Here is a 15610-nt window from a genome sequence, read left to right as displayed (position 1 = left end):
CGAAAAAGTTTAGCACGTCACATGACATTGTGCGAATTGGTTTTTCTTTGTTTTCAGAGCAACCTATGTATGGATAAAATTATAATTCATAATTTTAATAGTAAATAAATGAAAAGTAAATGTTTAACTTAATAAGTAATAGGTTCAAATTACTAACTCATAATATTGTGAAAAATGAGTGATAAAGACGGCGCATGGACTTGTGCTACATGACCAGACCCAGATCATTGAGATGGACTGGCATTTTATCAACGAAAAAGTTTAGCACGTCACATGACATTGTGCGAATTGGTTTTTCTTTGTTTTCAGAGCAACCTATGTATGGATAAAATTATAATTCATAATTTTAATATTAAATAAATGAAAAGTAAATGTTTAACTTAATAAGTAATAGGTTCAAATTACTAACTCATATTATAATGATGATGTATTATAAGGAAGGTGTGGTACCACAATTTGGAATATAGCCCCTTGTGAATTATAATGAAGATTTGGATCTTAGTTCATGCACTGATGCATAGGTATTCCATATTTGGATGTATTTGAATAATTAAATTGATGCGTTTATATCAATTCGTGAACGCCAAAAATATGTTTCATGTAATCCTGTTTCACATTCCACATCTTGTGTAGTATTTATCGCTACATCATATTCATCATAATGAAGCCCATGAATACATAAAATGATTAAGTGAATTATGATGAGATCACAGTACATTGATTGCTTATCTTTAAGCATGTCTTCTAGATATTCTTATTTTAAGAATACTCGAAAAGGACATCAAAATATGCATAAATCATATTACTGTGTAGTCCTGCTCATCTGATGGGTATGGACTTATATCATGGTCATCAATATGGAGACACTAAGGACAAGTAGTGAGTGCTCTATGAGAAAATAGATGGCTGAATTGATCCATATGGATTCATGAATGGAACTTAAAGCAAGTCAAGTTGATGACTAATCACATTCCATGCATGCATTCATACACATTAAGGTTACTTTGGGATCATATTAGTTTTAATAATATGCTTTCTTACATTAATGTGAAATCACATTTCGTGCACTAATTGGTTCCTTTTGTTTTTTATTATGATTTTATGTCATTCACATAGCATTATTTGAATAGTTGATTTAAATACAAAAAAGGAAATTAAAAAATGGAGAAATATATAAAAATTTTGGCGACCATCGGTGCTCAGGCTGACTGATGACCAGTGAGCACATGAGCTCAAGGCAATTGCTACCAGAAAATGCCAACACACTAGCCAGAAGTAGCACCAGAAAAGGAGGCCCCATGTGAGGCGAGCCAATGGTTCAGTAGACCCAAGCAACCAAAGAGGGTAAAGGCCCGCTGAGCAGGGGAAGAATAGTATTTAATTTGGTAGGGAGTCAGGTTCAAACATTATATGTTTGTAATTGTCATATTTTTTAACACTGAATTACTCATTTTGGTATTTAAACACTAGCCAGAAGTAGCACCAGAAAAGGAGGCCCCATGTGTAGCGAGCCAATGGTTTAGTAGACCAAAGCAACCAAAGAGGATGTAGGCCCGCTGAGCAGGGGACGAATAGTATTTAATTTGGTAGGGAGTCAGGTTCAAACATTATATGATTGTCATTGTCATATTTTTTGACATTGAATTACTCATTATCATATTATGCTGGAAATCTGGAGCTTTGACCGGCAACAATCTAATCTTGATTATGCAATGGCTTATCGAAACCAAGACAGCCAGAAATCAAAGTCATCACCTTTGCACAAATTGCATCGTTGATTTATCCATTCTTTGAGTAAGCATCTTGAAGTTGTTTTCACGACCTATTTCCAAACGTACCACGTGGTCTTAAGAGCATTGGGTCTCATCTTCTTCTCCTTGAAACATGCTACTAAGAGTAAGATTTTGATCTCCATGTAGTATCACCTAAAGCAGCACTTGGAAGAGGAAGATAAGGAGTGAAGCACACAAATTGAATTGCATATATATCAAATGAGGTTGCTCCCTTTGATTTACACTGTTTGCCTAATTATCATAAAAATCCCTAAAACATATCCACATAAGTTCCCATCTCTTGGATATTATATAAAACTCTTCAAACTTTAAGTGTATCCACCTATTGACAAAAGTTTGTGAGTTTGACCCTCTAGGTTCATGTACCAGACTAATTATGTTTGTGTGCCTCAGTCCCCTTCTATTTATAACTTTAATGGTTGAATAACTTTTATTGGGCTGACCTTATTGATTTAAAAATCACATAAAGATTAATCAACCAATAATCGAGTTAATCAAATTGATTGCTTAGATTGTCAACCCGTGGGGTGCCAAACTACACCTCATGACCAAAAAGATATAGAGGAGTATCCCAAATTTATCATTGAACCTTTACGACCATATATCATGATGTACTCACAATCCCTTGTCCCTGAGACTCCTGAATGACTTAAGTCATGGTTAATTATCAAACCCAATCAGTCATTCTGGTTCGCACTTATGCAATGGAGAAGTCATAAGAAAACACCTTTTTCAATATTTCCACCATTGAAAATAAAATCATCTTGACATGAATCAATTGCATCATCTTTCTTGAGATAATCTCTTCTAATATGAATGGTCGATAACCTCATCTTGACTACATAATCACTTTCCTGGACTTGTTACTACATCCACGCCAATAAAATTTTGAATCCCTTGCCATGAAACTTGTAGTTTATATTCAAAACACAACTGTTCAAGGTGCCTTTGGAGCCAAGGCTTAGTACCACTTACACAATCATAACAAAAGTCAACCTATTTGGCGAAATGTAAAATACCATTTTGGAATTCATACATATCAATATAGTGAACTATTTCTCCAAAGTGAACTATCACCGATACTCATCACATGAGTAGGATTTATACAATGAGTTATTTCGGGATATTTCTGTGTCCTCGTATATCATTTGAGCAAAAATGTTTAGACCACATGTTTAAACACGAATAATTGTTATATAATAATTTTATCATAACTCACTTAGTCACAACATAGACTTCAACTATAAGCATCACCCATGCATTGTAGTTAATATTTATCTTATCAGTAAGTATTAAACAAGAAAACAAATTTGTGATTGGCTTGTGGGCCACATAAAGTTTCCTATTTTTCATAATATGGAGGAATAAACTTTAATATTTCAGCATTAGCATTGATCTTCAGCTTGGATTCGTCTCTATTCTGGTGAAAAGTTCACACCACTATGTATAGTTTTTTGCTAAAATAGTTTCACCGCACCAATCATGGTCAAACCTGAATTTTATTTTGATCAGTTATTCAAAATATTCTTTAGTTCAATGCCTCCTTAGGGAAAAATATATTTTCTGAACCTTAACTTGAGTTAACATAAATACAAGCTTTTACTTAAACTTGACACATATATGGGTTTTGTTCGCACTTTATGTGTAATATGGGTTTCTGCTATGGATATCTGATATCAGACATCAATAAAAGATAAGGGAAGTTTTCATAGAATATTTTGGCTATTTTCATGTTTCAGTATGATATTATATATCAATCTGGTATTGGATAACAATTAACATTCTCACACCTTGGGTATTGATGATTTGTTGATTAGTCCTAGAGCTTAAAAGAAAGAAAGAGAGAGAGGATTATCAACCTAGATAGAGTGTGGGCCAGAAAGAGAGAGAGAGAGAGAGAGAGAGAGAGAGAGAGAGAGAGAGAGGATATGGGTAGAAAGAGAGAGGGAGAGCAAGGGAGATAAAGAGAGAAGCTGTGGTTATATGTTCCTTGCTGAGAGAAAGGGATAAAGAGAGAAGATGATTCAATTACCAATGAACCATGTTGATCAGATGGGATGATTCAGTGTGATCTAGATGTTTTGGATTCCATCAAGTTTTTCATACCAAACTCGATCTGATCAATCCTGTCCCAAAAATCATGCAAAATAGCAATCAATGGCAAGACATATGGGTTTTCTGACCGGAAGATAAGCTAATTTATCAGTGGAGGGATGTAGTTAGGAGAGAGAGAGAGAGAGGGAGGGAGGGAGAGAGAGAGACTAAAGTAAGTAGAAAATACCACATGAATTATAAGGGTCAATGGGAGCCAAGGTATAAATGGAGGCAGATATAGGAGTTTACCCGATGAAATGCGCATAAAATATCAAAGGTACTTAGCCAACCATGGGACTACTGAGCAACCCTTCAACGTGAACCCCATGTTGTCGCTGTCAATGCAATAACAGATTTTTCGTGAGCAGCAAGCAAAAAAATGCAGCAACTCCTCTCTCACAGTAAGAAATAGACAAAGAGAGAGATAAAATTTGGTCTAAGCATAGAAATAAGTATCATGCGGGAAACACAGGTGGAGAGAGACATAGATAAAAGTTTGAATTGAAGCAATGATAAATTATCCTTTGAGAAAAACAGAAAGTAAGCCAATGCATAGATAAAAATTATTGTGAGAAGAATTTAGAGAGATATATACACATATATATGAGATATTCAGAGATATATTAACACAGAAGTAAAGATTAATACTGCGAGAAACATAGAGAGGTGTAGGATAGACTGAAATTTAGATAGCCAGAAATAAATGAGAGAGATAAGATAGAGAGTGCTACTAAGAGAAACTAAGTGAATGAGATAGATAAGATATGGAGTGATACAACGAGAAATAAATGAAGTGAGAAATACAAGCTAGACAGAGATATAGGTAGAAAGAAATGAAGTTAAAATAGCGTGAGAAACATAGGGAGAAAATGAGGTAATCTGAGATATATTTTTGTATCAGCAGCTTGTGCAAACAAAAAGGTGACATACTAAAATTTTCGGTAAACAGAAGTGAATATATGTAATGTGAGACACATAAATAGAGTTTTCGGTGGATTGAAAATGAACAAAATGCTGTCGAATTACATAGAGATCAGACAGACTTAGATATAGGCAGAAAAAAATAATCAGAAATATTAATGGAAACAGAAGACAAAGATAAGACAGAATAGGATATCGGTAGAAACATAGATTTCTATAAATATATAAGATAAGATAGAATGGAGGACAATGGATAGAAAGAAAAAGAGGATAAAATAGAGATTTACAAAAGATACGATAGAGCAGGGGAGAAGCCTGCATATATAAAGAGACAGAGGAGAAACACAAAGGCGAGAGGGGAGGAATTGATAAATAAGGAAGACAGTCACAGGAGATGGAGGAGATGAAAAGCTGTCATGACAAAAATAGACACTATTGAGAAGATTTTAGCTTAAAATAAAATTGTATGGCAAAGAAAAACGTGCACATACACCAGGGAAAATTATGGTTCATTTTCTGAAATCGGTGCTTGCCCTCCTATTATCAAAGAATTAGCTTACATTCGCCCAGCTTGCATCTACATACCTCGTTTGAATAGATTTGTTAGTAATAACAATTTTTTTTAAAAATGGGGTAATAATAACCCTAATGATCACAATTTTAAAGATTAACTGGCTCATAATAATTAATAAAGAACTAATTAAGAAAATGATGATTCAAAAGAGGCTTACAGACTTTGATGAGAATATCCCATCCAGGGAACTCTCCTCCATTGCTCGCGCATAAACGAGATGCCGTCGTCGCCAACAGCATGAATGAAATATATTAATAGATTTAAAATGCTGCAAATTTTTCCAGTTTTCTAAATATGGTTGCTTCATGATACAAGTATCCATTTTCATCAATAACGCACGCGGAAGAAAAGAAAGGATGACAAAGAAATGATAATATAATGCAGTTATAAGATCGAATTGCTGAGCTTGAAGTGGAATAAAAGGCCCAAAAAACATCCAGATTCATTTTTAAAGAGATTACCTTTTCAAAGTTCAAGTCGCTGAGCCCAGCCTGGTAGACCTCATGAACCATCGTCACCAAAAATATTTTGTATTGTATTGAGCTGCTTTTGATCACCTGTAAATAGAGGACAACAAGCAATGTCATCCCTATCCACGAATCTTAATCATAAGACATGTTTTTAGGGAAGGTAAGAAAAAAAACTATTTTTTTTGGGGCACCAACACAAAATTCATGCAACTATACGTCATAACCTCATAGATGTTTTCTTAAAAAAAAAACAGGAAACCACATACATAGATTCCATGTTTTCTTATGGAACCAGTGATTCTTTTGTTGTATGAAATGGCAAAGCACCAACATTCTCACCTGAACATGGGGCGCCTGAAACATTTCCTGGATGGCGTTTTCCATCGTCAATGCTCACTAGTGAAGTTCGTACTCAAACGAAGGGCCAAACTAGTATTGGCAGAGAAATACAACATTGGCCATTGAAATAAACACTATGAACCTATCAGAATTGAATTTTGGACGTCACATAGAATAAAACCTTGAAAAAATGCAGCACTGGTTTATATTGTGAACAGGAAACAGGAAGGGAGGTCTTGGAGAATTGTGTTATCAAAAAGGTCAGACAGGAGACTGGTGGCGTGGATGTAGCCAAAGGTGACAAGATCCAATGAGATGTAAGTCATTGACATGTTATAGTGACGGCAGATTCACCATTGTCAAAGAACCCTCCACTAACAGTCTAATTCCTCTCCTCCAACAACGAGGGCTACATATTTAAGGGGAGATTAGAGAACTGAACAAAATATGAAAATGCCCTTAATGGCCTTAAGATATGGCAGGGATCATATCACTACTTCCCCCATCAGCCCCAGCTTGTCCTCAAGCTGGTGTGTCGTTGTTGGCAGTCAATGTATGAGATGATGTTTTTCATTTTCTTGTGGTTTGCCACCGGACATGAAAATATGAATATTTGAGATTTTTATGAGAACAATGCCCAGGTATAATCCTCATGCTGCGCTGATAATAGAACCAGTGGGCTTTGCATGTGCTAACTTACTCTTCGATAAGGATCAGCTGCCTAGTATGTGTGGTGGTTGCTCATTTGGTCTTATCCATTGTTGTCGCAAGGGGCTTTTGGCTCTTGGATGATGATACGATCCTTCTCAGAATGTACCGTAGAACCCGTGTAACTCAACGATTCAGTAGAAATTTCAATTGTCGATAGTCGATAGGAGAAGGGAAAGAGGAAGAGGAGAAGGTTCCCATGGTTGGAAGAGGATAAACGGGAATGGTCCGGTTCTGGTAGCTGTTGGCTCTGCATGGAACATGGTGCGTCGACCTATGAACTGCAAGAGAAAAAGAGAGTGAGGAAAACCTAGGGCGGGAGGTAGGAAAGGAGAGTAGAAGCCGTACTGTCTAAATGCCTACCTCCTCTGGTCGTAGGGGACCCTGGCTTCCTCTGAGCATAGACCCACTACCGCAATATATCAATACTCCCCTTATCGTGAGCAGCTTGTCCTTAAGCTAGAAGGATGGAAATTGATCCCGGATGGCAGACGCCATCTCCCATGTAGCTTCGAATGATGGATGGCCCACCCAAAGTGAGGACTTGGCATCCCGCCGCTGATAGGCAAAAGGAAGTGATCTTGGAGGGAACCACATGCCGAGTGCGGTCTTCGGAGAGTAGTGGAGGAAGTGGCTGAGCAGGCACAGTTTTGGGTGAGGTGCGCATGAGCAGGGACACATGGAAGACAGGGTGAACGCGCATGTCCTCTGAAAGGTAGAGTTGATAAGCAACCGGACCGATGCGCTCGATGATGGGATAAGGCTTAAAGTAGCACGACAAGAGCTTCTCGAACGGCCGTTTTGCTAAGAACTGCAGGCGGTAGGACTAAAGCTTAAGGTAGACCTGCTCGCCAACCTAATATTCCACCGGGCGGTGGCCTTGGTCAGATTGAGCCTTCATGGTGTGCTTGACATGGTCCAATGTTGTCAAAGGAGATCAAAGTGGGCATCTCGGTTGTGCAAGTGATGGTCGACTTCATCGAGTAAAGAGGGCAAGGACATGTAGCAGATTATGGCAGGCGGTGGCCGGCCATAAACTGCTTCACACAGGGACATTTTGATTGTCAAATGATGCAAAGTTTTGTAGCTGAACTCGGCCCAATGTAACCAAGTACTCCATCAGCAAGGCTGGTCACCTGCAAACAGCTGAAATATGTTTCGAGGCTCCTATTGAGCACTTCGGTCTGCCCATCCATTTCAGGGTGGCAAGTAGAGCTATGGCAGAGTTGGGTGCCTTGGAGGCCATGTAACTCCCGCCAAAACCCACTCCTGAAGATGCTGCCCCGATTGGACGATGGACGTCAGCGTCATGCGTAATTTGAGACCTTCTTGGTGAACTTTTCATCCACCTCTTTGACCAAAAATGGATGATGAATGTCGTGGAAGTGGGCGTATTTACTGAGGCGGTCAACCACGACCAAGATTGTGTAGACGCCATTGGACTTGGGCAGGTCTTCCACAAATTCCATAGATAAATCTATCCCAAATAATGCAAGGGGGTGGGCAGAGGTTGGAGGAGCCCCACCGGAGCGAGATGGGACACCTTGTTCTGCTGGCAGATGTCGCAGCCGTTGACAAATTATTTGATGTCGCGCTTCATACCTGGGCAAAAGAATTGTTGAACGATGCGTTTGTACGTCTTGATTAATCTGTCGTGCCCCCCCACAGCCGTAGAGTGGAATTCCTGTAGAATGACCAAAATGAAGGCTGAGGACTTGGAAGTACAACCCTGCCACCATAAAGCAACATCTCACTGGACATGGTAAAGTGCGGTGGAGAAGCTTGGCCTGCTTTGATGGCATTAAAGATGACTGCTAGCTTGGGGTCTTCCAAAACCTATTGACGTATCGCTTGTAAGTCGCACCAATGGGACCACCATATGGCCTCGGGAGCGAGGTCGTCGTGGGTGGGGATGTTGGACAAGGCATCCGCGGCTATGTTGGATCGACTGGCTTTGTACTGGATAGAGAAACTGCATCCCAATAACCTGGAGAGCCATTTTTTGTAGTTGCCTTGGACTTCCCGTTGCTCTAACAAGTGCTTGAGACATGGTTAGTGCGTGTGTATGAAGACTTGCTGGAAGATCAAATAGTGGCACCATTTTTCGATGGTGAGGACAATAGCCATAAGCTCCCATTCATAAGCAGAGTGAGTTTGGGCAATAACCGGAAGGGCTTGACTGAAATATGCGACAGGTCGGTTGTGCTGCATTAATACGGCGCCAACTCCGGTACTCGACTCATCTGTTTCCAGCACAAATTCACGCATAAAGTCATGTACAATAAGGACTGGAGCAGTGGATCAATGATTTGTTCTTGACCTCAATTGAGACAAATCTCAAATGGAGAGCATTGATCAATCATTGGATCAAAAGATCACTAAATTTTGTTAAAAATAAGACCGTGAAAGGAAAACATGAAATTCACTCATGAAACTCATATTCAAAACCAACAAAATATAACACACCTCAATTTGCACACCTGGACTTTCCATTTTTAGAGTGTTTTCTTTTTGTGTGTAGTCCACCAGTTCATCCGCACGAATGCATATTTCAAGGGGTCGCGCTGCTTCACCAGAAATAGCTTCCACCTATCCCCTCTGTAAAGCATAAAGACCATCAACTAAAGCAAGAATATTTTCATAGCACAATAATCTACAAGGGAAACGAGATATCAACCTTTCTTGAAGTGAGTTATATGGCCTGATCCTCCAAGATGTCCACCCCTCTCAGCAGAGAAGATATGATCTCTTGCAGTTGTTGGTAATTTTACAGACCAAAACATAACATTTGAATTCCCATCCGACTAGACGTACGAGGAAGTAACTTCTCTAGAAGGTCCATGGTGTTTGCTACTTGCAAGAAGTTAGAAAAGTTATAGTGTCTCTCTAAAGAACACCCTTCATTAAAAATGTATGTAATGGATACAAACTCACCCATAACAATCCACCCGAATTTCTGTCTTGTGGGCCAATCAAGAATGTTGTAGCGGACAGATTAGTTTTTGGTCACAACAAGATCTTGTTCATCGATGAGAAGAGTCCAGGGTCATCTATCGTCTTTCTTAAGTTTCTTCCCTTCAAAAAATCTTTGATTGAGAAGGTGCAAAGCCCTCTTCCATCCTACTCGGTGCCCCACTAATGATTCATAAATAGCCTGAAAAGAACTAAATGTTAAAACACTGACCACAAATAATAAAATGAAATATAACACAAGATTACCCTGTAAATAGTTTCAGGGGTAGATAATTTAAGGCCATTGATGTCCGCCTGAGAGTAAGGTGTCAGATCTCCAAAATCAACTTCAAATCTCAGGTTTCTCAATGCCGCATGAAATGTGATGGTCTGAATGCATTCCAAGTCCAGTATGAACAAGAGGATATATGTAGACATACTAAAAATTAAACACTATGACTTTATTCCGTCTCACCTACCCAGTTCCTGGAACACCGTGGATATAAAGACAACAGCCTAAACAATTATCTTTAGAGATGGGAGTTTTAATGAAGAGTGTGGTCTCCTCCATTTCTCTGGAATTTTCACATCAAACACAAGCTATTAAGGTGAAATGGATGGAATAACTTTAAATTAAAATTAACTTGGTCTTACTTAGTTCGGAAAGGCTAGGATTTCGGAAGAGTAACCAACAAAAGCTTATGTTTTGCTCTCTCAAGGTCGGTTAGCTTGTGACCCCTCACATGCTCAGGAATCTTCGTAATCTCAATATTCGGAAGACCAAAGATCCTTCCGTTGCATGAACTCTGTAAGGATGCACAATAAATCTAAGGCAAGCCTGATGCTTGACAATATCAACTTATTTCATACATGCAAAGTAAGAAATTTACAACTGCCACCGAATGTATGGGGGCCTTCTGAATTGAGACCCGTGGAGATTCATTTTCATATTCTAAATCCTCATCTGAACTCTAATAATCATTGGCAGAAAATTTTGATTCCTCATCAGCATCATTGAGACTGTCCTGAGAAAAATAGATGAACATAATTTTATTGAAACATGAGGCAAGTATGTTATACTTATGATATTAATTCACACATTTTCTGGCGTTCAACATACATCACTTCCATCGAGTTCAGCAAGACGTTCGAAACTTTGTTGTTGAGCATCATATTCATACTTGGACAATAATACATCATCTCCCTCATTATCATCTTTTGAGAAGTCTTTCAGGTTCAAAACGTAACTGATGGGAAACAGTTCCCTCTTTCTTCTCTCTCTTCCGCTCTCTTTTCTTTTTTGTTTCTTTTCTTCTCTCGCACGTTTATTTTTCTCTCTCCTTCTTCGACTCTTTTCTTTGACTTTTCTTCTCCACTTCTTCTCTTTCTTTCTATCCATCCTCTCTCCTTCTTAACCGCCAACAATTATTGACTATTCCACCTTTCTTTTTCTGTCTAGTTTTCTCTCTTTATCTTTTCTCTCATAACTTCCAATTTAATTTTTCTCATAACCTCTCCCCTCACCATTCTCCACTACTTTCTCTATGTGGAACCACCCTTCTCTATACCACTTCTCTTCAACCACCATTTGAAATTTGACAGTTTATTTTACTTTTAACTACATGTTTCCATCCCTTTAAAAGGGCCATGAGCCTGCTTGTATGGACATCTTTTGCTGAAGAATTATTGTGAGGTTATTTTGTGAGAAAAGAGTGGTTCTTGGTGATTTTGTCTGGCGATAACAGCAACGGGTAATGGATCGAAAACAGAATGAGCTCGTAGCATGTCTACTTCAACATTGTCAACTCCTCTTGGGTTTCTTCTTCCTCTCTCTCCATACTTCCCCATTCATAACTTACCTATCCACTTATCCCCACCATTCCCCATCATTCAACACTTTCCTTCAAATAAACCCACCATCTTCACCTAGTTCAACCATCCTTCTTAATTTCACCAATTCTTACATCGTATCACATCCAACTCCTCCAACCTCACACTACACCTCCACTCCTTGCATCTTACCCATCAACCTTATCTCGTGCTGATCAATTCACACATTTCATTTTTATCCGTATTTCCACACCTTCCCTTCTCTTCATTTGCATCACTCATGGAGCTGCAGTTTAACGTAACTCAAAGCCATTCGACATCAAGATACTCAAGCTATTGGCTCCCATCTCTCAGGTACCTTGAGATACCTTAACTTTGTTATATATATGGTTCCTGATAATTATTAATTTGCTCAAGTGAGATTTGCTAGAATATCTATGTTACACTTTAGTCGTCCATTTCAAATTCTATATTCCATTAGTTATAACTTTATTGTATTACGTAAGTGCCTTGTAGAGCCCCCGCTCCATTTACACTATGCCTTCCTGTCAGATTATACCGACTTCAGATCACCCTCAAGGAATCATAATTACCAACATATTTGTGTTATTTTACTAAATTCATGAATCTACTTTCGTGCCCCGCATCAGTAACACTGTATAAGGACTGAATCCATCTCAAGTGTATAAAGGGATTACATCGTAGTATATCAGTCATGCATCGGGATAAAAAACAATCTAATAACTCTACGTCATCTGCACGGCAGCTCATTTTTTCCTATATTGCAAACCTGTCTTCATGTAAGATTAATCTTAGGGACCAGTTCTAACGTGTAACGGTTGAAAAGAGGGTAAAATATGACTTTTCTCCTTTCCTCTTGAGAACATCCTTCTATAATGGTTTGACTGGGCCTACCTACTTAGGAGATATGCGATGCTCAAAAGAAAAAATATACCTAGTGCAAACGATTGTAAAGCTACATAGAAAAAACCTTTCTAACATGGAACAAATGTGCAATTTATGGTCAAAGAAAATTTCATGAAGCAGAGGAATGAAGATATAAGAGAGTAGACGGAGATCAAAGTTGAGTGAAACTGAGACAAGAAAACACTTGGCAAATAAAATTTCATGTTCATTCCAGTTTTTCTATCATCAAAATGTTTAGATCAAATGAATTTTTTTTTTATTTTTTTATTTTTTTAGCAATAGTTGGGATGGACAACCGCTGATTATATCAAGGGTTTACCTCGATTATATCTGAATCATTCGTGTAGTATAGCTCCCTTCATAGATTATGGTGTTGTGTACCAACAGCAGACTACAGGGGAATAATATACCAGCAAACGTTTCCCCAATATTCTCATTTAGACTCTTCCTAGATACGACTGTCGAGATACATGGGATAATAGATGAAAGGTAAAAGAGTTACTAATGAATGAAATAAAAAATGATCTTCAAGGAATTCATCCAATTAAAATAAATTGTACAGGGATGACTTAGCCATCAATAGGACATGCCACATGTTAATGAAGTTCAAAGTTCCACGGAAAGTGCGACTTTGCAGCTGGCTTTTGCGGAGGGAGAGCCTGATCACACGGGTCTATCGACGAAAATGGGCCGCATGGGTCCCGTTGACTGTCCTATGTGCGCTAGGGTGGAGGAGGACTGCTCCCAAATATTCTTTGCATGTCACTTCGCCTAGAGAGTCTGGGAATTGCAACAGGTACCGGAGGTGAATGTCTCCTTGGACGAAGCCTTTTGGACTTCAATCACATAAGGATGATACAGAAGTGGAGTGGAATTCGGGGCGCTTACTCGGAGTGCTCTGGGCAATATGGATACATTGGAATGAGGTGGTGTTTGAAGGAAAGGTGGCTTCAGTAGAGGACGGGATTCATGCTGTAGAGGTATTCGTGTATTTTTGGGTTGGAAGGGGGGGAATAGTCCTTTTTGATTGTGTTTGTACCGAACATTTACTTAATGATAGCGGGTTGTCCACCTGTTCTGGGTGGTTTTCCATATTTTCTTTAAAAAAACTATGCTCTGGCAAGAAAATCTTTCTTACGTTCCTACCGTCTAATTTGGAGGCAATTTTTAACTTAACAATAAAGGAGCACGGAAAGCAACCATTTCCTATTGGATGGAGAACTCGTCTTGAAGAAGACAGTACATAAAAGAAACTTACTAATTTTCTTGATCTATCCATTATCCATCTAATTATCAAAATTGAGACAACAGATTAACTGGTTTTTTCTTCACTAGTAAAGCAATTGGTTTTGAAGAATGGCTTACTCCGGAGCAATAGAGATGCTAGTGGAAATGCCCTAAATATCCGTGGAGTCGGTCCAGGGCTATTTTTTAGGAAAAACAAATTGACTCTGCCATTGATATTCTCGACTTATCAGGACTAGAGTGCAGAAAAAACAACAAATTTCATGTATTGAATAATGGCAGCAATAAACTTTTCAATCCCAAAGTGATTGTTCTCTTCATACCATTTGATAGGAGCTTCTCCTTGAAATTTCTCTGCAATTTGTTCCCTCGTGGAGGCTTAGGAAGTTCAACATTCTTTCCCAGTTTCCGATCCACACAAAATCCACAAATCCAATCCACTTCCGGACCTTCTTAAGCGGAAGATTCAGACATTTGAGATGGAATCCTCCCAGGCACTTGTCCCACTCTATCATCACCGATATCCCCCATTTAACGCACACACGGCAATACTCCACCTCCCGATCATCCTCATCTCACTCGGTATCCTTCCGCCACGTTTCTTACACATCATCCCCGACCTCAAACTCCCTGACATCGTACTCTACCCTATTGTAATAAATCCTTTTCGAAAGAACTTTGTGCGACCTTGGTGTCCTCCTATGCCTCCCGGATTCAGATTGAACAGAAGAAACGGGAGCAAAATTGCATTTAACTAGCAAAGATCTTCTTGATTGGTCATATGGATCAAATTTCCTCTTCCGAGGAGTTTCCAAAACAAGACGGGGTGACTGACACAACGTCGATGGTTGTAGCGTCGCCAAGCGCTATCTTGTTGCACAATACGTATTTGCATCAGAGGCTTTTTGGCGGATCTGTGAATTCAGTATGTAGAAGATAAATCCAAGAGTGTACGCGCTCCAAGTTCATGACAATAATATGCAATCCGTGGTGTATGCTAAGGACGACGTGGTCAGTGACATCATGGAAAGGTCGGCATACGCGCCCCTCACGGAGTGGATGTGGTACAATAGGGAGCATCCCGAAGATGAAGTTGCAAAACAAATGCTGTACTATGACTTCCTGTCGTATTACACAGGAAAAATTCCACTCAACGTTAATCACGACTTCAGCGACTTCAGCGACTTCAGCGACTACAGCGTATCGGAAGGGTGCACTTTGTGAACCCTCGCGACATTACGCGATACTACCTATGTTTGATGCTTCATCCCATTCAAGGACGATGTGTTACGAGATTTGCGCACAGTTGACGGTGCTCGCTATGACACATATCAAAGAGCTACTCTGATGGAGGACCATGCCATTGAACACGCCCGGCTCGTCACCATGACGTTGAAGATTTGTGTGGAGCCAGAGCAGGCGTAAAGAATCCAAACTGCCACTACCAGGTTTAAATTGCATCCGCGTCGAGTTATTTTATTTGGTACTCGTGTAGTTTTAGTCTGTAGAGGTCCTTTGTGGGTTTTACGGAGGTTCCTCATCACATCGCTGGTGCTATTCTTGTCGCTGCTGAACTATGGAACCGCCCCCTCTTGCGTGTGCGTGGGTCCTTCCCCCATTTCCCATGAGTTATGCGTCTTCTACTTTTGCTCTCTCTATAGAAAGGGAGGGGGTGGGGAAGACCACACTTGGTTTCTTTCCCCCTTGAATCACCGTTTAGGGGAGGGGAAAGAAGCCCACTAAGACCTCCCCACTAG

At 39.4% G+C, this 15610-nt stretch overlaps 1 non-coding gene and 1 pseudogene across 1 annotated transcript; both read right to left on the bottom strand.

Moving 5' to 3' along the window:
- Positions 1-8206: 8206 nt before the first annotated feature.
- LOC144710560 (origin of replication complex subunit 1-like) lies at positions 8207-14368 on the bottom strand (annotated as a pseudogene).
- Positions 10984-11058, bottom strand: LOC144710791 (small nucleolar RNA snoR28). Its single transcript, XR_013583423.1, has one exon. It is a non-coding gene; the product is annotated as a small nucleolar RNA snoR28 (small nucleolar RNA).
- Positions 14369-15610: the final 1242 nt, after the last annotated feature.

The sequence above is a fragment of the Wolffia australiana genome, chromosome 12, assembly GCF_029677425.1.
Source record: "Wolffia australiana isolate 7733 chromosome 12, ASM2967742v1".
Taxonomy (NCBI): Eukaryota; Viridiplantae; Streptophyta; class Magnoliopsida; order Alismatales; family Araceae; genus Wolffia; species Wolffia australiana.
This window is presented reverse-complemented; position numbering and strand designations above follow the sequence as displayed.